Genomic DNA, 24873 nt, shown 5'->3' with positions numbered 1-24873 from the left:
AGGGGGGAATAGCCGAGACAAAACGTAAAGTTGAGCAAGCGTGTAGTGTTGTTCAACAAGTCGTGATTTTCCCTTTTTACAAATGAGGCAAGGTGCCGAGTGGGCGACAGCCGAATCAGGCTTTTGACCAGCACTGTGCGGAGGGTTTAGTTGAGGTTAGAGGTGGTACCGCAAGACCGCTACGGTCGCAGGTTCGAATCCTGCCTCAGGCATGGATGTTTGTGATGTCTTTAGGTTAGTTAGGTTTAACTAGTTCTAAGTTCTAGGGGACTAATGACCTCAGCAGTTGAGTCCCATAGTGCTCAGAGCCATTTGGAGGTGGTACCGTGATATTTTTGGCGTAATTTTCCTACCGCAGCGTCGATCACTCATTTAGGTTACCGTGAACATGAACGATGGTGTTCCCGTCCACGTTCTCGGTGGCCAGGAGTTGACATTTGTTCTACATCTTCTTCAAGAGTATACTCTGATCACTCTTGCTTCCCAAAACAACTGCGTTCACAGGGCTGTATCCAGTCATTCCTGGTTTGATGATGATGATGGTGTTTGGTTTGTAGGGCGCTTAACTGCGCGGTTATCAGAGCCCGTACAAATTGCCAACCGTTGCTCAGTCCAATCTCGCCACTTTCATGAATGAGGCTGGGGTGATGAGGACAACACAAACACCCAGTCATCTCGAAGCAGGTGAAAATCTCTGACCCCGCCGGGAATCGAACTCGGGACCCCGTGCTCGGGAAGTCCTGGTTTGACGAACTATCAGGCACCCTGTCGTACCTGGCCTGGAACGCTAAACTGCCCATCTGAATCCCGTAGAAAATGTCTGGAAATATATGGAACAGAGGGTGAAACGTAGCAGGCGACATCCCCACAATTTGGTAACGTAGCGCGATCCAAACATCAATCAGTGATCAGTGGCTTCAGCTGGATATGGAATACCTGAAGAAACGTCTGAATCTTCTTTCCCGCCGAACAGAGGCTATTATCAAGGCCAGAGACGGTGTTACGCGGTGTAAGTGTGATGTTTCCGAGGGGGGGGGCGGGGGGGAGGGGGGGAGTAACTTTTTTGTCTGGTGTGTTTATGCGTAAATAAGGTTGTCAGGTACATGTCTCGCAGGCGGCTGCTGAGGTCAACGGCACGAAGGAAGCAAAAGGTTGAAGCGTTAAACATTTAGCATGTTACCCCAGTTATATTTACATAAAACTTCAGTTTCATGCGTTGTTTACCTTGTTTTAAATACAATTATTGCTACCTAAATATGTTCAAGACATATGCTTCCCAGGTGTAACACTTCTTCTTTTGTATCTTGCGTTGTTGTTCGTTATCTGCAATGGTGTTCTCTTTGTTGTTCCTGCCCTCCACAACAGATGAGCAATCAGCTTGTCATGACTCCGATTCTGAGGACCCGGGTTCATTGCCAGGTACTCTTGGAGAGTCTTCCTTGGTGGAGGGGGGGGGGGGGGGGCGACTGGAAATGAGGTACTCGGCATCACGATGCCAATTGAAGAGCTACATGAATGAGAAGTAGAAGCTTCAATGACTGGCAATTTAACAACAGCTGGTAGAGCCGTGCGGTCAGACCATGCCGATCCACACCGCATCCCAGTGACGCCAATGGCAGAAGATGACATGGCGACCAGTCGGAATCGCCTGAATGCAGAGTCTGTTGTATTAATTATTTTTAAGCTGTATGCACACCATAGTTTATATTTACACTATGTATCAATGAAATTAAAAAGACGCAACTTACACGCGAGCGCGGCGACTCGGCTTCTAACGCGACCCACAAAGCCATTGTGCTCCATTTAGAAAGTAAAAAGATAGAAAACTAAGTATAGGAAGCATTGCAAACAGAGTGCTGTTTTAACGAGACCGCTGAGGACAAAACGGTTCAAAAGGCTCTGAGCACTATGGGACTTAACATCTGAGGTCATCAGCCCTTAGAACTTAGAACTACTTAAACCTAACTAACCTAAGGACATCACACACATCCATGCCCGAGGCAGGATTTGAACCTGCGACCGTAGCGGTCGCGCGGTTCCAGACTGAAGCGCCTAGAACCGCTCGGTCACACCGGCCGGCTCGCTGAGGACAGTTTAGTTCACTTTAGAATTAGTATGACAAGTGATAAATGCTTCTACTAGAGTGTGCTGAGTAGCAACGCCTCCCATATTTTTGTGTGAAAAGTCTTAAAGCTTTTTGAATAAAACAAACTTTATTAATATTCTACATGTTTATTATCCATATCTAAATATTTATATCTTAACATAGTCAGCGTGTGGACGAACACGTTTCTCCCAACGAGAGACCAGGTTGTTGATTCTGTCACTGTAGAAAGTTAGGTTGGCGGATCTACACCGCTCGATGGCTATCAAATTGAAATCCTTGATGGTGTTCTTTAAGTTTTGGAAACAGATGAAAGTCGGAAAGGGCCAAGTCGGGACTGGAAGGAGGATGGTCGATGACAGGGAATCCAAGACATCCTATTGTTTAAGTGGGAATTGTCTAAAATGTAAACCAAATCAGCTTTTTATTAACAAATACAGTAAGTACTCTTTACACACTTTACTTTCGATTTATACTCAGTCGCTGTTTTTGACTACTCACACTTCAGTGTTTGTTTTTATTCACTCACTGCACTAGTTTTTCAGTTCCTCCCTTCGTCAGTGATAAGAAACTGACGCTCGAACCCTCGACGGGTCTTTGTTTATATACTGTTACCACTGAGTGGCCCCAATTCAAGAACATACCCTAAAGGCTTCGTATGGTTCACAGTGTTCTAGAGCATTCTAGAACATCCAGAAACATTGCGGAATGTTGTGGAAACCTCTAAAATACCGTCGAATGTTCTGGAATGTTCTCGAATAATCTCGAATGCTCTGGAATATTCCAGAAATTTCTACAGAGTGATACTTCCCAGCCCTTATATCTTCAAAAGCACGCCATTCAGCTAGAAACGGAAACCTTCTTCACGGATGGGGGACAGAGGGCTACCGTACCATATAACTCCCTTGATCGCACTGGGACTCGTTACTGAGTTTTAGCCCTATACACAATGTGCACTTTTATAATACATATTGATTGGAAACCACTCGCACTAGCAAAACTTTTCTGACATAGCCCTTTGTGACACTAGTGGTAAAATTTTGTTCATTTACATTCCTCTGTGGTCCGTAGTGTTATTTTTGTGTGTTATTATATGTATTAGTATATACTTAGAATACTTATAATGAGATCGGGCTTCGCCTACTTCAATCGTTGGGAACTTTTCACCCGGTTTTTTGTTATTTTTCGTTTTGCTCATTTTTTATTTATTTTTTTGTCACACTTCCATGTCTGCATTAGCTTAGTGACGACCTATTTCTAGTTAATACTGGGAGGGAGAGACAGTGGAATCTTCGAATGTAACTGACCCAATAAAAAACAATTGAGGGATGACCATCATTTCAGATGGGCTCACGCTAGAAGTGGTGCGATTATGTGTGAACGCAGTGACGAGTGATAGCTCTGCTACGGGAATTGTATTAGACTATATACTTATAGTTAGCAGAACAGCTTCGATGGTTCCGAGGATTGTTATTGAGCTGAGTAATAAACCTAATATTAAAACTTGGTAGGAAGACTTCTTCTGTAACTGTTTGTGCATTTGGTTGCTTAGAATAATTCGTAGAGTTGACGGAAAATCGTGTTATATCGGAATACCCAATGCTTGTACAACTTTTCTGTTACGGGTACGTATTTATTCCTCATAGAACTGTGCGTTCAAGAGTGTCAGGAACCGTTTTCAACCTGGCGGAAACCACGCAACTGGTTAGGAGAACGAAAAAAGTACCAAAGATATTTTAGCACCAGAAGTCACGAAGCCACATCAGCTTTTGTCTGTACGAACAGTATGTTTTCGTAGTCAAGTAATTCGTGTCTGCAGATACTTTGATGTTGATTGTATTTATCTGCACTGCACAGTACCAGAGGTTATTAAACCACATACAATTCTTCATGTTGTTAGTAGTTGGTTTTTATTTCCGACTAATGGAAGATGTAGATACAATACCAGCTGTTATATAAAGCCATAATTTTACCGCGTGGTTTATTCTGAAAAATAATATTTTACAAGAGAGAAAGAAAATAATGTAACAGTTCCTGTGCTTTTTAAACAGTAACAATCACATGTTATTGGTTCGATAGCTGTTTGGGAACAAGTGTAAAGCCTAACGGGAACGTTGTAGCCACACTCTTATTCTCAACAGAACACATTTAATTTTTTCTTTTGCGACGTGAAGCGAAACTATTTAATTGGTGAACTGAGGAAGCGATGCTAGACAGGGAAAGCCCACCAAATAAATTCTCATTGGAGTGATACAGTGAATATGAAAAAATGGATAAATGCCGATGAATTTAAAGCAATAAAAATTCAGATGTATTTGAAAGAGGGAGAGAGAGAGAGAGGAAAGGCGGGGAGTGGAGGGGGGGGGGGGGGGGGGGGGGAGTGAGCGCGCGCGCGATAGAAAGAGAGAGAGAGGGAGAGAGGTTGGCGTGGAAGAAGGGAATGTGTTGACGTAGCGGATGTGTCATAAAAGAACCTGACTTAACTTTCGTCTGTCGTGAAGTTGCTTTGTGTATCTTAAATACACCAACAATGACCGTGTCTCGGAAGGCACGTCGATTTCAAGGACCCGCTGCAGTAAGCTACTGAATGCCGATGAAGTTTCGCTGGACCATGGAAGGCAACTCTAAATCGTGGCTTCGGTGATATACTTACGGGGCAAACCAGCAAATGTATACTGCCATATAAAGATAACGCGTTGTTTAACGTTGTTACCAAAAGCCACGAAAAGTTCTTGACTGATTTACTTAAAATTTTTACGCAATGCTTTATAAGCATTTGCTATGCTGTGCCGTGAAAACGTGCGGTTTGGTTTTCTCACTCACATCAGTTTTAACTACGATAACAGGGCATTTAAACCACTAGACAAATCGCCTCTGTCACTTTTATTCTTTCTCCTTGTATATAATTTAACACAATGTAAACGTCGTGTGACTAGGGCCTCCCGTCGGGTAGACCGTTCGCCGGGTGCAAGTCTTCGGATTTGAGGCCACTTCGGCGCGTCGATGGGGATGAAATGATGATGATTAGGACAACACGACACACAGTCCCTGAGGCTTTGACACTGTTAGTGGAATTTGGTGGTCAGATGCCCTTACTGATGCCCCCCTCCCCCACCCCATCCCAAACCCTTGGAAGGAATCCGTGTACATCAACTGTCTGCTTTTAGTCAGATCTCATGTTCAACTGTGGTAACGTATACTCATTGTTTACGTAACATGTGTCTAAGGCGGGGCGTGAGCGCCAGCATGGTATTTAGCTAGTTGGATGTAGGAAACGACCTAAAAACCACATACAGTCCTCGTCGTTAATCCATGAGGTGGATTTGATCCGGTGTTGCCTAATCTCTCCGTATCTCGGAAGCGGACAGGTTAGCGGTCTCGGTTTTCCGGGCGAATGCACAATATATTGTATAGTATATAATTATAAAGTCAACCCGTTTGTAGAGTCCTTTGTTGTGTGAAATTAACGTCAGTGCAGATACGAAATTCCATATGGCGTTAGTATTGAAGTTGCTGTTGAAGCTGTTGGGGTAGCAGTATGCACAGTCTAATTTAAAGAAATGTGCGCTGGCATAAACATTTACTGGCCTATTGATAAATGCATTCAACATTCTGGTAGCATTGGACGCTAGAGCAGTCTCGTAGTTTATCCACACTCGAAATTTTACCTGCGGAAAGATGAAGTCACCAGTGCACTAGTCTTGGAAACAATACTAGCAAACTTCCCTCGTAAAGCACTGGTACTCATGGGTGGTCTGTTTCTCAGCTTCTCACGCGGTTCCCTGTTTCTGTTTATTCTGTTCTTTCAAAACGTATTGCTTGTGAGGAAGGAGGTCTGCCACCTCCTGAAGGATAATAACGGAATTGTGCCGTGCGCCCGCGTTTAATTTCGCGTAATTCCCGCGGATTTGGAGTCCCCCTGGCCGCAAGAGCGCATGGTCGCCGGTAGAGGGCAGGTCGGAGGAGAAGGTGGTTACGGACTGCGGCGACCTGGAGAATGGAGTGTGACACGGGCATCGAAGAGCGCAAGTGAGGCGGCGTGTTGTGGCGAAGCGTCTGCTGTGGCCCGTTGGCAAGAGTGGTTGGTGCCTTTGCTCACTGCGAGTGGAGGGGCCGAGTTTTGGCCTTAGGAGTGAACATTGCTCGTTAAAAGCTACTTCGGCAGGACGCACAGTATTCGGCGTGTCCTCTGATATTGAAGTTGCAAGCAGTTTGTGTCCATTGTGATGCCAGTTCTGAGTCCGGTCTGACCTTTGCAAGTACTGGCCGTGGTGGCGTCGGCTGGATGATACCCGTGGGTTTCCGACTGCGAGTAATCTTCGTTGCATCCTTCTCTTGGTGCTCCCTTAGAAAGCGTTTGTCAATGGGCGCTGGATTTTACGAGAGATCACAGTGAGTATCCGTTTAGTGTGCACGTCACTGGGTGTCGTGTGGTGGCTATTTTGACTCCGTATCCTGGTTGCCCGTTCTTACTCATGTAAATATGTTATTTGTGAAGGTTTTGCCTCGTACTACTTGAGTCCAGTTCTGTCAATGTGTGTGGGCTTGTGACTGTCACCATCCCAAAATATTTTAAAATCTAAGGGTATAGAATGAAGATGTAATTCTTCTGACTTACGAATTGTACGTTATAGTAAGTGAAAGTTGTTGAATCTAGTTACCTTATTTCTAAGGCATGTCTATAGTTACCTATTGGCTAGTATCACCAACTGGAGCTGTTTACTAAATTGTGCGCATAAAAAAAACTAGACCCCAATTTCTGCATTTGTAGTGTGTTAATTTTTACTAAATAATTAACGAGTTGTCTCTGTGTTGCAGGATAAGCGATTGTATCTCTTGTTAACTGTGATCTTGTTAAAGATGCCTAAGTACCATGACTGATAATCTTAATGAAGGTTTCTAGCACTGTGGTAGCGGCAACCGCTGTCGTATGTTGGTAGAGAAGGAGGAATTATTGCTACAGCCGTCGCCTCTCCCACCACCTCTATGATCATAAATTTGAACTACTTTTGTCAGTCATTTTGGCTACTTCGAAGGCAATGGCGTTTTGACAATTACTGGCAATAGCCGATGGTTGTCATTTGTGACATAATAATTTGATCATATGTTTTGCTATGTGTAATGTAAACGTAATTTTGTTTTACTTCATAATCTTTACAAAAAGGAAGTGATTTTATACTGTTGCCCTTTTGACGTGTTTGCCATCAGTTGATTATTGAAATTTACTCTTTTTAGTCAATGCTATTCTTGAATTTTTGCCTTTTAAAAATAAACTCATTAGTTTTTTTAGAAACATTAATAAATTCGTTGTGGTTCAGTACCTTTCCACTCAACACCACCTCCCTACCGAATACCAGGAATCAGGCCCTGAATTTTTGGAAAGTGCCCGAGCAAGGGAAAACGCTAACACAGAAGAAGAGGCAATCATGAATCATATGGAGACCGTCAGCGTCCCAATGCCACTAATCCAGGCCAGAATTACATTTATTGTCCCTAGATGTAATACAAAAAACAAAGACCGGATCCGGATTTAGTAGTGATTTGAGGATAATGATTATCGACTGAACTATCAACAATAAAAATTTATTACATCATTAGTGTTCATTGACAAAACAAGCTAACAAGAATACAATTAATTATTACTTAAGTCTACATACGTTGGGAGTTTGGGGCAATGTTGTTCTGTCGTGGTCCTGATAAGAATTTAAAATCTATTACAGATAATTTGCAGATAATCTGCATATCCAGATTATAGTTTATACAAAAGATTTAACTTAAATGAATGAAGGAGAGGACAGATGTAAGGTTAGGCACATTCGGAGGAGACGGGATTCATAAACAACGACACAATGCGCCCTATAATAAAAGTATAGGAAAAATCGCCAACTTCAAAACACAGAAAGTTACTCATCAACATAATGTCAGAGGACGGAACTACCGTACGGATCAAGTGGGGGCTCCAACACACCACACGACACAGGAACAGGTACATTATTGTTTCAACATTGATTTACCAATTCTTCTATCATGTTTTTGTTGGCTCTTTCCAACTGTTGGCGTCGATATTAAAATAGCACTCATCGCTTTTACCATTTTCTATAACAACCCATTATTTCAAAGGAATGGAAATTTTACACATAAATATTACTCATTTGTAAAATAACTTTCATTTAAAAACCGAAAAATTTATCACTGCCAAATTGATATGCCGTTTTTCACTCAATTGTAAGTAAAAATAAAAATAAAATATGTTATTATCGATACCAAACGAATACCGAAAAATACCGGTTGTTCAGAACAACTGTATTGATGTCGGTTTTAGCAGGTGACTGTTTCCCATTCCTACTTTGAAATCAGTCCACGTGGGGGAAATTTTTTTTAAAAATGTCGTAAAAAGTAATAACCGTAAAAAAACTGATAATTCCATCAAAATGGCAGAACGTTTATACATATGGGTATTCTTTAACCAGGGAATAGTGTGATGAAACACGCTAAAGTAATATTAACTCGAGGCGACGAACATGTCCTTGTAAGTGTAAGAGCACATGGGCGACTGTGTTCGAGACCATCTCCCACAGTAAACGCAGTGTCAACAAACATAACTGTACACGCTACTACTGTCGACATGAAAGAGGCCATGAATTTCTATGATGCACGGCAATGGGTACAGAGCAGCCTATTTGCAGGTGAAGCCTAGCGACTGGGCCGGCCGCTGTGACCGAGCGGTTCTAGGCGCTTCAGTCCGGAACCGTGCTGCTGCTACGGTCGCAGGTTCGAATCCTCCCTCGGGCATGGATGTGTGTGGTGTCCATAGGTTTAAGTAGTTCTAAGTCTAGGGGACTGATGACGTCAGATGTTAAGTCCCATAGTGCTTAGAGCCATCTGAACCATTTAAACCTAGCGACTGGAGATTCCGAATAATTGCAGAGAAGCTTCTGCATTTGCCTCTGAGATGGGATTCACGGAAAAGGAAATAAGTGAGGGACTAGACTTCATTAACCTGCTATAATGCAGTTACTGAATTAAACAAGTGAACAATACAAGCAGTACACGAAAAATCCTTCTCTGCCTTTACGATTACGAAGACGTAGGGAATCACTAACCTCCACAAACCAGAAAAAAAACCTAGTTCTAATAAGACACGAATCTTGCTGATTAGTATCGAAGTACGAACGCGCGCTTCTTCATATTTGCCGATACAATGAAATGGGAACACACAATCCTGAAATGAAAATGGTTACAGGCACTGTAATCTGACTAAATACACTATGTGATCAAAAGTATCGGAACACCACAAAACATATGTTTTTCATACTAGGTGCATTGAGTTGCCACCTCCTGCCAGATACTCCAAATCAGCGACCACACTAGTCATTAGACATCGTGGGAGAGCAGAAAGGGGCGCTCCGCGCAACTAACGGAGTCCGAGCGAGGTCAGATGACTGGGTGTTAGTTGTGTCATACGTCTGTACGCGAGATTTCCACACTCCTGCACATCCATAGGTCCACTGTTTCCTATGTGATTGTCAAGTGGAAACGTGAAGGGACACATACTGTACACAAGTGTACAGGCCGACCTCGTCTGATGGCTGACAAGAGACCGCCGACGGTTGAAGAGGGTCGTAATGTGTAACAGGCAGACATCTATACAGATCAACACACAGGAATTCCAAACTGCATCAGAATCCACTGCAAGTACTATGACAGTTAGACAGGAGGTGAGAAAACTTGGATCACATCACTCCGGCAAATGCCAAACGACGCCTAGCTTGGTGTAAGGAGCGTAAACATTAGACGACTGAACAGTGGAAAAACGGTGTGTGGAGTGACGAATCACGGTACACAACGTGGCGATCCGATGGCAGGGTGTGGGTACGGCGAATTCCCGGTGAACGTAATCTGCCAGCGTGTGGAGTGGTTACACAACAACATCCCTGTAATGGACTGGCCTGCACAGAGTCCTGACCTGAATCCTACAGAACACCTTTGGGATGTCTTGGAACGCCGACTTCGTGCCAGGCCTCAGCGACTGACATCGATACCTCTCCTCAGTGCAGCACTTCGTGAAGAATGCGCTGCCATTTCCCAAGAAACCCTCCATCACCTGATTGAACGTACGCCTGCGAGAGTGAAATCTGTCATAAAGGCCGAGGGTGGGCCAACACCATATTGAATTCCAGCATTACCGATGGAGGGCGCCACGAACTTGTAAGTTATTTTCAGCCAGGTGTCCGGATAATTTTGATCACATAGTTTATTTCTATGCCTGATGCTGGAACCAAGTGGAGACAGAAGTTGTTCCTAAGAAGATGCGCTGCAAAGGTCGTGAGTTCAGCCATGAGTCTAGTACGTGAGCCTGCCACAGGTGATTGTGGGAAAACAGGTCAGGTATCTTAGGCCACAGCAGGAAAAAGTTCCCTCCTGAGCCTTATACCGGAGAATATCTTCATCTGCACTCTGGCCTATCTGAGAGTCGGTAACACATTATTAGAGAATCGGTGCCTTTCAAGCTCGGGAAGCAGAATAGTACAAGGAGGAGAAAACAAGAGGGTGCTGTGCTGCAAATGGCTCTGAGCACTATGCGACTTAACTTCTCAGGTCATCAGTCGCCTAGAACTTGGAACTAATTAAACCTAACTAACCTAAGGACATCACACACATCCATGCCCGAGGCAGGATTCGAACCTGCGACCGTAGCGGTCGCTCGGTTCCAGACTGCAGCGCCTAGAACCGCACGGCCACTCCGGCCGGCGCTGTGCTACACTGTTTGAAAATTCTCCGACAGTCACACAGGTCAAGCGCACCAGCAGGGTGGCTTTCCCATAAATACGGACATGCGGGATGTAACGGATATACTTTTATTTTGCTACTGTGGGGTACCAGGTCTTTGAAACACGTCAGAGTCCTGGGCTCCATCCTGTTTCGTAACCTCCTCCACGAGGTGTGTGAGAAAAGCGATGAGGCTGCCAATAATGCGAGCGATCTGGTGACGCTGTGTTGTCCTAATTGTATAGCCCGGTGTGTTCATCCCTTCCAGATGCGAGTTTCAGCTCCCTATAACCATCATGTGATTTCTGAGAGCGCCATCAGTGAAGCTGTTTTTGTTGTGTGTTACGAAAATGGAACAGCGGATTTTATAGCAACGTTATGCAATCTTGTGTTAAACTTGGTGAATCCCGCGAGAGTGACCCTTGAAAAGTTGAAAAAGGCCTATGGGTCAAGAGATAAGATCAACGTTTAACAATAGTGATGATGGGTGACCTGTTAAACACTTTCACTGTATATCAAATTTTGACCGAAGTTTAGCACATGTGAAAGGTTTATGCTAAAATGATGCCGAAAAACCTCTTACGAGAGCAGAAGGACAATCGAAGAAGCGTGTGCGTTGATCTTCTAGAGAGGATTGCCAATGACCATGAATGGTTCAATTGCGTTATCACAGGTGGTGAATCCTTGATTTTTAAGTACGATCCTGAGACAAAGCGGAAATGCGAGGAGTGACACACCGAAACATCTCCTCGACCGCAAGAAGTTCCAATGAGCACATCAAAATCCAGAACAATGTTGATTCTCTTTTTGGACAGAAGCGGGATATGCATAAAGAATTTGTTCCTCCAGGACAAACCATCAACCAAGTATTTTACAAAGGTGTCCTCGGAAGGCCCAGAAAAAGAGATCATCGAGTAAGACCGGACACTACAAACAAGTGGATGCTGCATCATGACAACGTGACATGTTACACGGCCACTTCCGCGACCGAATTTTTGACCTCAAAAAGCACTCCTGTTGTTTCACAACTCCCTTTTTCACCTGATCTAACTCACTGTGACTTTTTTCGTTTCAAAAAATTGAAAAATGTATTAAAACGACGTCATTTTGAGACACTAGAGAACATTCAAAACAATGTGACCGACATGTTAAAAGACCTACATTTGAAAGCTCTCAGCGCTGCTACCAAGACTAGGAACAATGACTCCAACGGGGTAGAGCTACTGAAGGCAATTGCTTTCAACAGTACAATATTGTTCATTGAAAAAAATAAAAACTTTGGTATATAAGAAATCAGTCTCACTACTTTTCTCACACTCCTTGTTCAATGACGGTCTCTTTAGCAGCATCTGGTCTATATCAAAGTCGGTAGTATATTATTAGAGAATCGTTGGCTCTAAAGCTACGGAAAGCAGACTAGCTTTGCGAATCTTTTTGAAAATTCTCCGACATTTATACAGGTCAACAGCACCACCAGGGGTGCATTTCCACTACGTACACACATGCGGGGTGGAAAGGACGTACATATTATTTTGCCTAAATGGGATACTAAGTGTTTGAAACTCATCAGACGAAAGCCCTCCACTCTAGTTCGTAATTTCATATGTCCTGCGCAAGCGCACCCAGCGCTTGTCACTTGTTGTCAAAGTGTCGTGTCCCTAAGGAGTCGACCTGTCAGCGGCAGAGACCTTAGCTCCATTTCGCGTGTCATATCTCGGTCAGTTCACGAACTTCGGCCAGAGCTAGCGAACGGAATAGTAGACCGGCGAAATTTAGCTGTAATGACATTGTACGAACGAGTTAGCTTTCACACTTGCTTCTGGGTCCCACATAGCCGTTCTCGCGAACAGTGCTGGTGCTTCAGTGTTGCAGCAAGCTGTTTGCTGTAACTGGCTAAGACTGCTGCCTGCAGTAGGGTCAACCGTACTATTTATTCGCGTTCTATTCACGGCTTTTGTGATTCAAGAATTGTTTCGAGTACTGTTTATTCAAAATGCTTTCTCGTGCCATGTACAAGTAGAGTTGCAATGGGACTTCTGTGCTCCTTCGTGACACGTTTGAATCCACGTGCACATGTACATAGCAGTATCCATATATAATAGTTTCAGCTCTATATATAAGGCATATAAACATTTTATAGCTTTATTTATGAGCGCATTGGTTGACTATGGTTTTAAAACTTGTGCATCGCTTACAATGATTATTTATATTGTCCTTGTGAGACTACCATCTCTGCGCTATTATTATGAAAATTATAACATTCCTTTCTCACATTCTCGTATGAATATTTATTGCAGCAGAGAAAATCCTATGTCAATAGACACAGGCAGGTGGCCTTGCCCATTCATACTGATAGTACGTGGTATCATGGAACCTAGCCCAATTTTTCTGTGTGGTTTGTTTTGAGAGAAAGATATCTGTTCACTTTGGAACGCCTGCTCCATCTACCTCTCGCCGCATTTTTGAGTAACGGAGCGATGCTGTTCGTGAGATGCGGCTTGGAGTAGCAGTTCGACAATTTTCAGAGCCACCACAGCTCGTTGTTTAGCAGTTTTTCAAGTGATAAGTACGAGAGGTAGCAAGCATATCTCCTATCCAAGAAACGAGCCTATAAGGTAAAGTTAATTACACATGTAATCTTTGTTTAGGCAGTGTGTAAACGTGGTATTCAACCTGAGATAGTTAGAAATGCTTTACAAAAAATCCATGTTTCTCTTGCGAAGGTTCTGCCACGTCAGTAATTAATTTTCCGAGTCAAATTACAGCTACCCACTATTCCATATTTGAAATTTTTGTATAAAAATCAGGGTGAAATTTTTTCTAAACTTCATTTGAACTTCCAGTTAAAATTTTACAAAACGTGGTAGGTTTTTAACTTTTACGAAGGGCGTTTCTGTTGAACAGGCTCTCGGGTTTTCATAAGCAGTACATCACTGATGAAACTGGAATACAACGAAGTTTAATCGTGCGGCGCTTCCAGTGAAACTGTGCACATTTTTTTCAATGGCCTATCTGCAATTCAACGCTTTCCGTCGTATTCTTCTCCTCACGATGGGCAACCTACTGATATAATAAATTTGCATTATAGGTAGTTCAGTCGATGATAATTATCCACAGTTTACTATCAAATCGAAATGATCTCATTTTTTAATATTTGTATTTCGTCACGGAAAAGTCAATGAGATTTAGTTGAAGAGTGGAAAATGAAAAGGTTATAAGTGGCGAAGCTCACATTTGCACATTTGTCGGGAGAATGAAAAAATGATGTATGTCTCTTTGAACATAATTGCGTCCCATCCAAAAAATTGCGAAATATTCTGATACCACAGACTTACGCCGCTCGACACACAACCGCAAACTGTGAAGCAAATTAGAAAATAAATGCTTCATTAACAACGTTCTAAGTCCCATGACAGGAAAATGACTTGTTCTAGAATCCAATATCAAAATTTTTACGAGTTGATTCTTACAAAGACGAAAACAGCAAGCAGCCATTGGTAATAACGCTACTGATTTACACAAATGTGCCATGAATGGTGAACGGTTAAGAACCGCAGGTTTCATCTTCAGACGGCTGGTCACGTTCAAATTTACTTTCTTGTTTAAATTACTTTTTAACTGCTTTCTTCCAACAAATAATGTAAAAAACATAAAATGTAATATAAACGCGAACAGCTGTCTGAAGAGGAATCTGCGATTCGAAACTGGTAACGGCGTTATTTGGGCAAAGAAATATCACCATTAGCAACATCTAGATGCTATTTTCTTCTTTCCAAGAATAAATTTGAATTTTGTACACAGCCATCGCTTCAAAAATATCAGTTTTCGAATAAATGTCAGTTTTCTACAAAATAGCAGGAATAACGTTTCCGTTCGAAGCGAGAAACAAAACTGGCTTTCTGCGGGTCCGAGCGTGGATCGGGCAGATAGATCAAAAAGTTTAAAAAGGGAAATTAACCTGTTAAAGTTAGATGTAATGGGAATGAGCGAAGTTCGGTGGCAGGACGAACACGACTTCTCGTCAGCTGAATACAGAGTTATAACTACAAAATCGAGTAGGGGTAACGCAGGAGTACGTTTAATAATGAATAAAAAAATTTGAACGCAGATAAGCTACTATCAACAGCATAGTGAACTCTCTATTGTAGACAAGAAAGACACGAAGTCCACACGCACCATAGTAATACAAGTTTATACGCCAACTAGCTCTGCAGATGAGGAGGAGATTGAGGAAATGTATGATGAGATAAAAAAAGTTATTCAGATAGATAAGGGAGACGAAAATTTAATAGTCATGGGGGACTGGGATTCAATAGTAGGAAAAGGAAGACAAGGAAAAGTAGTAGATGAATATAGACTCGGGGAAAGGAATGAAAGAGAAAGTCTCCTGGTAGAATTTTGCACAGAGCATAATTTAATCATAGCTAACACTTAGTTTAAGAATCATGAAAGAATGTTGTACACGTGGAAGGGACCTGGAGACACCGAAAGGCTTCATACTGATTAAATAAAGGTTTCAGAACCACATTTTAAACTGTAAGACATTTCCGGAAGCAGATGTGGACTCTGAACACAATTTATTGGTTATGAAATGTAAATTAAAGCGGAAGAAACTGCAAAAAGACAGGAATTTAAAGAGATGGGACTTGGACAGACTGAAAGAGCGGCGATTGTAGAGAGTTTCAGAGGGAGCATTAGGGAACGATTGGCAAAAACAGGAGAAAGGAATACAGTAGAAAAAGAAGGGTAGCTTGAGGGATGAAATAGTAAAGGCAGCAGAGGATCAGATAGGTAAAAGGACAAGGGCTAGCAGAAACCATTGGGTAAGACAAGTGATATTGAATTTTATCGCCGAAAGGAGAATATATAAAAATGTTATAAATGAAGCAGGCGAAAGGTAATACAAACGTCTAAAAAATGAGATCGACACTAAGTGCGAAATGTCTAAGCAGGAATAGTTAGAGGTCAAGGATGAAGAAACATATATCACCAAGGGTAAGATAGATGCTGCCTACAGGAAAATTAAATAGACTTTTGGAGAAAAAAGAACCACATGTATGAATATCAAGAGCTCAGATGGAAAATCAGTCCTAAGCAAAGAAGGGAAAGCAGAAAGGTGGAAGGAGTATATGGAGGATCTATACATGAGAGATGTAATTCATGGGAATATTATGGAAATGGAAGAGGACCTAGATGAAGATGAGAAGGGAGATATGACACTGCGCGAAGAATTTGACAAACACTGAAAGATCTAAGTCGAGACAAGGCCCCGGAAGTAGACAACATTCCATTAGACCTACTGATATCCTTGGGAGAGCCTATCATGACAGCCTTGGGAGAGCCAGGCCTAACAAAACTCTACCAGCTAGTGAGCAAGATGTATGAGACAGGCGAAATATCCCCAGACTTCAACAAGAATATAATAATTCCAATTTCAAAGAAAACAGGTGCTGATAGGTGTGAAAATTACCGAACTATCAATTTAATAAATCACTTAAACAAAGTACTAACACGCATCCTTTACACAAGAATGGAAATACTGGTAGAAGCCACCTCAGGAGATCAGTTTGGATTCCGGAGAAATGTAGGAACACGCGAGGCAATACTAACCCTACGACTTCTCATACAAGATAAGTTAAGGAAAGGCAAACCTACGTTTCTAGCATTTGTAGACTTAGAGAAAGCTTTTGACAGTGTTGAATGGCATACTCTCTTTCAAACTCTAAGGGTGTCAGGGGCAGAATACAGGGAGCGAAAGGCTATTTACAATTTGTACAGAAATCAGATGGCAGTTATAAGAGTCGAGGGGCACGAAAGAGAAACAGTGATTGAGAGAGGAATGAGATAGGGTTGCAGCCTATCCTCGATGTTATTGAATCTGCATACTGAGCAAGCAGTAAAGGAAACAAAAGAAAAAAATTTGGAGTAGGAATTAAGTCAGAAGAAATAAAAACTGAAGTTTCCCGATGACATTATAATTCTGACTTGGAAGAGCAACTGAACGGAATGGGCTGCGTCTTGAGAGGAGGGTATAAGACGAACATCATCAAAGCAAAAAGAGGATAGTGGAATATAATCGAATTTCAATCAGCTGATGTTGAGGGAATTAGATTAGGAAATGAGACACTTAAAGTGGTAGATGAGTTTTGTTATTTGGGAAGCAAAATAACTGATGATGGTTGAAGGAGGGAGGATATAAAATGCAGACTGGCAATGGCAAGTATAGCGTTTCTGAAGAAGAGAAGTCTGCTAACATCGAGTATAGATACAAGTGTCAGGAAGTTCTTTCTGGAAGGACTGAAAGGACGGAGTGTAGCCATGTATGGAAATGAAACGTGGACGATAAATAATTTAGACAAGAAGAGAATAGAAGTTTTTGAAATGTGGCGCTGCAGAAGAATGTCGAAGATAAGGTAGGTAGATCATATAACTAATGAGGAGATACAGAATAGAATTGCGGAGAAGAGAAATTTGTCTGACAACACGTTTAGAAGAAGGGATAGGTTGGTAGAACACGTTCTGAGGCATCAAGGGATTACCAATTTATTACTGGAGGGAAGCATAGGGGGTATCAGTCGTAGAGGGAGACCGAGAGATAAATACATTAAGCAGAGTCAGAAGGATGTAGGTTGTAATAGTTATTCGGAGGTGAAGAGTCTTGCACATGATAGAGTAGCATGGAGAGCTGCATCAAACCAGTCTCTGGACTGAATACCACAACAACAACATTAATTCTGAGACACTACATTTTATTTGTAGCAATACACGGGCACATACACAGCATTAGTTTTTCAACTAGCCGAACTGCAGTCAACAAAAACCAATTTTCGAATCTTTTAAATTATGGAATTTCAGTGGGAAGCGCAGCTGGACATAACGACCATGTGCTTCTAATAATGTACTATATATCTAGAAGACTTTCCCCGTTGTTTGGCACCTCGGTAGAGTCTAAGAGGCAAAGAACTAAGCATCGAGAGCACAAATGCACTAAAAACGCGCCTTTTTGAAAAAAAAGGTAGCACTTATAAAGTTTCCTATTTCCACTCTTCAGTTATCTGGCCTGAATTAGCAATGTTGGAACTCAAATGGTTTCCCTATTACTTGCTTCATCTTCCGTTTCGCTCATCATTTTCTAAAATTTCGGGCCCGGTTCCTTTGCACCATTGCCTTTTGAAGACGGCAGGCGTATTTTCTCCTTTTAATAATTTTTAATGAATGTAGCAGAATGCAGCCATTCTCAACAGTTCGAATCAGGTAATGTCAACAAACAACAAAATAGTGAAACACTACATCATTTTAGTAGCAGGTTTCTGTTTCACTCAAACTTGTCTTGCCATATTCTGAAAGTTGCCCTCAAAGTGAAATCAACAGGCAAGGCAGCGTTATTTGGTATCTCTCTCTTACTTCCACTGGTCCGTATTACGTTGTAAGGTGAAGTTGTCAAACATATTTTCTAAAACGCATTTTATGAAATCTTTGGCGGCGTTCTAGGGTATTTAATGACATATTTGCCAAAGATTCTTAACAGTGTAATACGGGCTTATGAAAAGAAAATCCATCGAAGTTTGGGAATGAAAACGTGCTTCGCTGGTAGCGGTCCTGACAAAAGGTCCATTCGAGATAAAATTGCAACCGTTGGAAACACGCAAATTGTCCCAGTTCCCGTGGTTTGTGACAGATTGAAAGCTGTTCGCGTGGCGGCCAATGGACGAAATTCTGATCGGCTCCAAAGCGTTTAATAACGCTGATCCAAAGAGATCAGTGCCCGCATGCACACAGCCTTTTGTGTTCAGTCTCGTAGAATTCTCTTTGAAGAAAATGAGTACTAATTTCCTGCTTGTCTTTTGAAGGAGCAGTGCATCTCAACCTTGGGAAAATTTAACGCACCCTAGCGTAATTTCATTCCCTTTCGGGATATTCTGCAGGAAATTGTTGCATATGTAAAGCCTAGAGTATCAAAAGTAAAAGGATCTCAGTGTCCCCTGTTAACTTCGCTTTCAAAGGCAACAGATTTTCTGTCTTTCATACAGGGCTCCGATCACAAGCGTCGATAATTGAAAGTCACATACTATTCTTATTGCTATAAATGAGATACACACTTTAACTTGGCTCATTTTAGAGGTGCGGTGGCAACGGTAGAAATGTTATGCTGTGCCTTCAAACTAATTTCCAGCGTTTGTAATATTTGGGCATTTACTACAATTTATTAATAGTGGTACTAACTATCTGCAATGTATTGTCAATCAGCAACAAACTTTCTGTTACCAAAATCTATGAGACAAGCGTATTAAATATTTCACCACATGCGTATAATCAAAATATGTAAACGAAAATTAGGATGTTGATGAGGAAAGTGGTGTCACGAATAATTAATAACTTCTTCATATAACACTTTGTATCATTGCTTCTGTAGCAAACGCCGATCACAAGTGGGAAGCAGAAATGTTTGACAAGATTTCATTCATCATAACCGATGTTTTTGGGAAGCCGGTAACTGTCATTCATTCTTTAAATAACGAACACTGCACCACTTACGTATTTTTTCTCCCTTAGCACGCTGCGGTTCGAGAATTTCTCATTTTCATTATCAGATATTTAAATTAGTATTTTATATGTTATGCTGCCTGTCTTGCAGTGTAGTTGTCTTTTTGAGCTTATAAGATACTGTGACACCTCGCTTATTAGAAAACCATCCACCCACCTACACACACACAGGCCATCATCACTCATACTGTTTGTGAAATTTCACACTGTGTGTGTGTGTGTGTGTGAGTGTGTGTGTGTGTGTGTTTGTTTACTGCATAAAGTAGGAGGCACCGCACCGTATCTTACAACTTCAGAAAGATGACACAGTAGAGTGCAAGAGAGGCGTAACACACATGCAAACAGAGCACAAAATATAGTACTTATGTAAATATTTGCGCTTGACAATAAGAATAAATTCTGGAAACACGTGGCATGAAAGCATACTACCGGGTGCACTGTTTCGTAGTTTAAATCAAAAACATTTAAGCAACGCGAAGTGAGCAAAGGTGTCAACTAGCGCTTCAAACGGTGAAACAACGAAACACGCGAAATTGCGTTCGAGAAAACCCAAAGGGTTCTGATGGTCCAAACTATCGCGAAGCCGCGCACGCACAGTAGCGACAGTTCGAAAACAGTTTCAATCGGCTGTGATGCCTTTACACGATCGAACCTAACAAGGAGCTTCTCGTGTCGGAACTGTGACAGCGAGGTACCGGGTTAACCGGAACTCCCGAGGGACGACCGCGAGACACGCATCTGCGAGCGCGGATCCCCCGCAGGGAATTTCCCTTCCGATGCGGCACGCACGTCTGTCCGATTTCCCGAGGGACTCTGGCGTGTCTCGCCGCTGATCAGCCCGGTGAACGTCACTGTTTGCAGTGTGGGCCGTTACCACACCGGGCTTGGCACCAGCTGCATACACGAGATTGCTCCCACTGTTGAGAGTGGGCTCCTAGGAGGCGCAAGCTAATTAATTGTTCTGTATTAATATACTAGGCCACCTGCATTTGTGAAAGTTTTACAGTGTGTAGATACATCCTTCCCGCTTGTTTTCAAACTTAGTTCAACCTGTTCCCGTGAGTGACGCCGTCACAGCATGTCTTCAAGATGGCTGCTACACTTGACGTTCGTCAGAAGGAACGTGCTGTCATAGAATTCCTGTGCTGTGAGAACGAGACAGTGGGAAACATCCACAAGAGGTTGAAAAAGGTGTATGGAGATGCTGCTGTCGATCGCAGTACAGTTAGTCGGTGGGCAAGCAGGTTACGTGATGAAAGCGGGCACGGCAATATTGAGGATTGTCCTCGCAGCGGCAGGCCTCGTGCTGCACACTCCAGACAGTGTGCAGGGAGTTAACGAATTGGTGACTGCTGACAGACGCATCACAGTGAACGAATTGTCACGCTACGTTTGGATACGGGAAGGAAGTGTTTGCAGAATACTGAAAGTGTTGGCGTTAAAAAAGATTTGTGCCAGGTGGGTTCCCAGGATGTTGACAGTGGCTCGCAAAGATGGACAACACTGAAACACCCGCCTTACAGTCCTGACCTGGCTCCATGTGACTATCATCTCTTTGGGGAACTGAAAGAGTCTCTTCGTGGAACAAGGTTTGAAGATGATGACTCGTTTGTACACGTTGCCAAACAGTGGCTCCAACAGGTTGGTTCAGAATTTTACCGTGTGAGTATACACGCGCTGGTTCCAAGATGGCGTAAGGCAGTTGAGAAAGATGGAAATTCTGTGGAGAAATGCAAATATTGTTCCTAAAGCATGTATCTACACACTTTAAAACTTTCAAACATGTAGCATAAAAGGTAGATTTAAAAAAAATAGTGTGCATTTCTTTTGGGGTGACCCTCGTATTAAGTTCCAAGAAACTCTTTTTCTTTTATGATGTGTGGAACAGAGTTGGCCAAGTGTCACTTCATGTACGGATTTGTTTCGTTTGGGAAGTGGTTGTGTGTTTCGTTTGTTTTGGGCAATTTATCGCCAACGGAAGTTCGTGCGTCGCATCTTAGAATATTGTTCAAGTGTGTACGACCCATCTATATTAAAAATAAATCTGTAAAACTGGCGTGTCTGTCTGTCCGAACACGCTTCTCCAAAATTTTTAGACGGATTATCATAGAGCTTTCGCAGGTACCTTGGGGCACAGTAAAGCCTTTATTCCATAAAAATCGGATAAGGAAAATAAATCGTGATTGAAAGTTTTACGTAAAACAGTCGTATCGATGTGTTTCACTGTTTGAACATGCAAATCTCCAAAACTACCAGAATAATTTTCATATATTTTTGCAGTGAGTATGGCTTTGGGCGCCTTATAAGGTTCGTTTCATAAAAATCGGATGACAGGAAAAATCGTGATTTGAAGTGGGCTGCTTCCTTCTTTGAAGTATTCCGTTGAGCGCACCAGAGAACTAAATTCCTCAATCCTCGCTTCAGAGAGAGCTTTCCCACTAGGGGGCGCGGCTGAGCCGCCGCGAGCAACCCGGCGGCTGCTGTCAGCGGCGGGGTGGTTGGCGCCATCAAAAGAGGATCGGCTCTGCTTGGAGTGATGGCGCTGTGTAGGGCCCGGTTTGGCCACGTTGGCCGTTAGGATTTGGTACGAGACCCGCTGACACTGCAGTTCTCCTACGTTAATCCCGAGGACACATTATTGCAGCGTTCTTCGCCCCATGTGTACCTTGAGCGCCAAAATTTATTTCGCTTGTATGTTTAAGTAATTTTCCTTTCATTTTGGGATACAGTGTGTATGAACTAATGTACGGAGAGTCTGGTGTTTTGAAGACTCTGACTCATTAGGTGCTTTGGCATTTGGATTATTATATCATCGTGATATTTGCCAGTCCTGTGAGTTAGGAACTGGTTAAAGCATATTACATGCGATAAATTAGGAGGTGATGTTGGTGGTGTCTGGGTTTGTTTCCTGTCCCGGTATGTTGCCTTCGGGTGCTGAGCAGAATCAAGGGGCAGCAACGCCTAAGCTGCTGTACTAGTGATCGTATGCCCAGTAGTAAATCTGATAGGGTAAAAGTATTTAAAATTGCATAATGATTGGTGATTCCGTATGCGGAGAATTGTTGACTTTGGTGGAGGTCGCCTTTTCTGACCGAACACCTGATTAAGTGGGATTGTGAAAGGGCCTGGTGGTGCCGCAACTTAGACGCTCCCTTAGTTTGTTCCAGTATTATTGCTGTTGTGACACCGGCAGAGGACATCGAACCTGTTGGGCCCGTAGTTCTCTCGTGGACCTGCTTCCTGCGTGCATGGCTGCCGACATCGTCTTTGCCGAGCCTGTAGCCTCCTACATCACCTCATGTGCAAGGAATTAAATCATGTGCCTCTATTACGGGCTTCTGCCTCTATAATTGTTCAAAATGGTTCAATTGGCTCTGAGCACTATGGGACCTAACATCTGAGGTCATCAGTCCCCTAGAACTACTTAAACCTAACTAACCTAAGGACATCACACACATCCATGCCCTAGGCAGGATTCGAACCTGCGACCGTAGCGGTCGCGCGGTTTCAGCCTGTAGCGCCTAGAAGCACTCGGCCACAGCGGCCGGCGCTATAATTGTAATATTTTGTTTTATTCTCCTCTTTTTTGAAAAAAAGAGACGTCATCCTATTTCGTGTTTTAATTCATGTGAGCTTAGGAGCTTCACTCTGTTTGCTTGCTGTGAACAGGTCTTGCCCACGCTCTTAAATTTTCTTAAATTTCATCAACTGGCGCTGGCCAAGTTTAAAGTTTTGAAGATCTGTGATTGGCTGTTTCTTGATTTGTTAAATTTCTTCTTTCTTGTTATCTGGCACTGGGCAAATTTTTAGTAAAGGGGCTTTTAGACGTAGAGGCAACATGTTAATGGGATGCATTTATAAAATTTCTTGATTACCCGTCATGTTCTTGGTTTTATACTAGTCAGGATCCCGTTTGTAGATACAGTGACTCACAAAAGTATTCGGTCACCAGTGTCATGTTTTATTTTTACTTCATTATATACAGACATCACATATTACAGCAGTAGTCTCGGCACAAAATTGTATAGGATTATGCATTAAATATCAGAACAGCATTTTCTTATTTTCAAACTTAACTCAAGCAACATAAACAGTAATACATAAAGAAACATGCCCACTATCACAGCCACAAACGTTTTCGGGCGGCAAGTATTACAATCACAACCTTGTACATTTTAATACCTTGTATGCAGTCCTTTAGCGTTTAGGTATGCTGTGAACGAGTTATCGCGTATAATCAGGACTTATTGTCGCCATCCTTCCAGTGCTCGTTTCCTTTGAAGCTTGTTTTGATGTCACTGGCGTTTGTCGTACTTTTCGCTTCAATTCACTCCAAAGATTTTCTATTGGATTCAAGTCTGGACTCTGAGGAGGGGTATCCAAAACCTCAGGGCAATTATACAGTGTCCATAGTCTCTCAGTATCCGCTTTATGCTTCGGATCATTGTCTTGATACAGTTTGAACTTCATCGAAAGCCCGAAACAAGTAGCACTTAGTGATAAGTTCTCTTTTAGGATGTTCAGATACTTACGCTTGTCCATTGTACCTTCAGTGAATGCTAATTCGCCTACTCCAGATGACGACATGGAACCCCAAATCATGACACCGCCACCACCGTGTTTAACTGCGGGTTTCAGATGCTTCGACTGAAATTCTGCGCGTGGTTTTCTCCAAGTCATAGGTCTTCCGTTTGAGAAGAACATCTGCACCTGACATTCATTGACAAAAATTACTTCGTCCCACCAAATGATACTTTTATTTACGTGCTGCTTCGAGAAGTCCAGTCGTTGCTTTCTGTTCCTCTCATTTATCATAGGCTTCTTCCTGCTTACTCGACCATTGTACACCTCTCATCTGATAATTCGTCGGACTGTTTCAGGGTGCACATCCTTCCCATATCCCTGTTGCGCTGCGACAGCAATTTTCGTTGCCGACAAACTTGGATTTGTTTTAATTTTTCTTATTACTCCGCTTTCTTTTCTTCTACTCAGCTTCATTGGTCATCCCGTTTTTGGTTTATCTTCAATTCTATCTTCTCTGTTGAATCTTCGTATAATGTCACCTACAGTACTCTTACCCATTTCTAACAATGCGGCAATCTGTCTTTCGGAACGTCCTTTAGCGTGAAGGAAAATAACAAGTTGTCTCTTTTCAAGTGACGTATTGTTTCCTTTTCGCGCCATCGTACTGTGCACCATGCGTGTTAACAGCACGGAAACGCAGCACAGAATGAGCCTGCTCGGTCGACAGCTAGCACCTCCGCCGCCTATACGACGTGTGCCCGAATATAAAGTGACTGCATGTTGTATTGCAATGCAAATGTGCCTTGCACGTAGTTAATTATATTATACAGCGACCTACTTGTGGTACATTGTCAGATAATATTCACATTACAGAATGGACCGGCAAGTGCTTCTCGTAGGCCTCAAATGTTCGAAGAGAACTTCACATTTCA

The sequence above is a fragment of the Schistocerca americana genome, chromosome 1 (genome assembly GCF_021461395.2).
Source record: "Schistocerca americana isolate TAMUIC-IGC-003095 chromosome 1, iqSchAmer2.1, whole genome shotgun sequence".
Taxonomy (NCBI): Eukaryota; Metazoa; Arthropoda; class Insecta; order Orthoptera; family Acrididae; genus Schistocerca; species Schistocerca americana.
The sequence above is the reverse complement of the archived record's forward strand: the minus strand, read 5'-3'. Positions refer to the sequence as shown.